Source organism: Nilaparvata lugens, chromosome 12 (assembly GCF_014356525.2).
Source record: "Nilaparvata lugens isolate BPH chromosome 12, ASM1435652v1, whole genome shotgun sequence".
In the NCBI taxonomy this organism is placed as follows: Eukaryota; Metazoa; Arthropoda; class Insecta; order Hemiptera; family Delphacidae; genus Nilaparvata; species Nilaparvata lugens.
In genome coordinates, this window is record NC_052515.1 from 31702059 (window position 1) to 31704543 (window position 2485).

Below are 2485 nucleotides of genomic sequence, written 5' to 3' on the forward strand. Positions count from 1 at the left end.
TTCCAAATTTCAAGTCATTCCGTTAATTGGGAGATGAGATATCGTGTACACAGACGCACATACACTCATACACACACACACACACACACACACATACATACAGACCAATACCATAGAGAAACAATAGCGTAAGTAGATATCCCATGGTATAGGGAATTTATGTCGCAACTTTCACTGTTATCTCAAGCCGATTACTGTCGATTATTGTCAATTTTTACTGTTTTGTTGGGGTGATAGTGTATGAACGGCACAATTTGAGAGACTACCAGCGTCACACAGCTGCATAGGAAAGAACTACGTGAACTATCGGCTTGGGATAACAGTAATAGTTGCGACATAAACGCCCTATACCATGGGATATCTACTTATGCTATCGTTTCTCTATGCCAATACCCAAAAACCACTTTTTTGGACTCAGAGGACCTTGAAACGTATAGAAATTTAGAAATTGGGGTACCTTAATTTTTTTTGGAAAGCAATATTTTCTTTACCTATGGTAATAGGGCAAGGAAAGTAATGAAGGAGAGAACTGCTTATACACGTATGGGATAGGAAATTCACGAATGACACATCATCACATCTCAACTACTCAACTGATTAACTTAAAATTTTGCATATACTTGATTCTTAATTCACCGAGGATGGTTATAGTTAGGCCTATTTTTAATTCTTCAAGATCTCATTACGTCAAGTTTCTAATCAGACCCTCGCGGAGCACGGGTTACATGCTAGTCGTGAATAATTTTGAATGATTGTTTCAATCATCGCAATTTCATGCAATCAATACCCTTTGACCTGACCTCTTTAATTTCGGAGACAGTCATAATTCATCTTCTCTTGTCAATATCAAATAATATCAAAATAACATAGTAACTATCACAAATCAAATCAAATCAAATCAAATTTTATTCACAATTTCAAAAAAAAAACAATTTAGGGTCCTGCCAGACCTGTAGGTTTTTCGGCGGGTGCCCACTCACAAAACAATATTAAGAACATAATAGGTAAGTTTACTAGGAATTTTTATGACATTCGAAGTTCGAAATAAATAAAGAAAAAGACAATATGTAATGTAATAAAACAGGAAAGTATAAACTAAAAAATAACTTTACAAGTTTGTTGAATAAGAAAAATCAACTGAAAAGTATGAAAAGAAGAAGAAAAATAGAAAGAAGGATTGTTTCACACTATCTTGATAAAACATTTCATCGCTGAGGCAGGCGGCAGTGTCACATGAGAAAAATAGAATTCAGCCAGCCAGAACTTTGAAATAATATAAAAACTCGCTGGTTATTGTGTAGCCAAATAATAGTATCAATAATAATAATATATATTATAGATAATCTAAGTATATAATAAATATAAGTTTAGTGTGTTCGCATTAATATTAAGATAATCATTATGTCCTTTTTAGTGTAGTCTCGAATATTTTGGGGAAGTCTATTGAATAAGTCGGGAAGAACATAGTGGAGGGATCTTTTGCCGTATACATTATTGAATTTGGGGACTAGGAATATTAATGGAAATCTCAAGTTGTAAGGTGCGGCAGGAGCAAGAAATCTATACTGAAAATTACATTTAAAAAGTGTTATAAGTTTGTAAAAGTAAAAATTTCTGGGTGATAGGGTGATAGATAAAAATATCTCGACAAAAACTATGAATATTGATTGATTATTATTGTGATCATAGTTTCATAGTTGTCAAATTCTGTCAAAAAAATGTGCCGTGACCAGGATTCGAACCTGGGTTTCTGCGGCCACAACGCAGGGTCCTAACCACTAGACGATCACGGCTTCATAGTAACTGAAAAGCAGATCTAGTACTAGAGTTATGAAAGTAAAAGAATAGTAAAGAGAGAGAGCGAGTGAGTGAGAAATAGTGAGTAAGAATCATAGAGTGAGTGAATGAGAAAGAATAATAGATTGAGATTGAGTGAGAGTGTGAGAGAGAGAGTGGGAGAGAGAGTGGGAGAGAGAGTGGGAGAGAGAGTGAGAGAGTAAGAGTGAGTAAGAGTTGGTGAGAGAGGAAGAGAGAGAGAGTGTGTGGAAGAGAGAGAGGTAGGGAGAGCAGGAAAAAGTAATTGGCTGGTGCAACAGAGCAGAGCATTAAACGATGATAAAAATGTAGACCTAGACAGGTAGAAGAGGATGGAGATATAGAAAATCATGAATAAGTAGAAGATGCATTGAGCAAAGAGCTTGAGAGATGTGTGAGAATGTGAAATGGAAACTAGTTAAAAAATCGCTTCCCGGTGGTTCGGAACCCATCTAAAGCTGTGGGTCCACTCATCTCTCATCTTCATCCGTTTTATAACACACGCACAAGCCTGGAGCTCATGTGTGCTTCATCATCATCGGCGAAGAGAATTACAATTAATGGGGGAAATCATAATCAAGGAATCTGAATCATTATCCGTCTCCATTATCCACGCACAAGCCTAGCTATCATGAGGGTATCATCAGCAGAAGCAAAGAAGAATACAATA

At 36.1% G+C, this 2485-nt stretch overlaps 1 non-coding gene across 1 annotated transcript; it reads right to left on the minus strand.

Moving 5' to 3' along the window:
- Nucleotides 1-1721: 1721 nt before the first annotated feature.
- Trnah-gug lies at nt 1722-1793 on the minus strand. The gene has a single exon. It is a non-coding gene; the product is annotated as a tRNA-His (tRNA).
- Nucleotides 1794-2485: the final 692 nt, after the last annotated feature.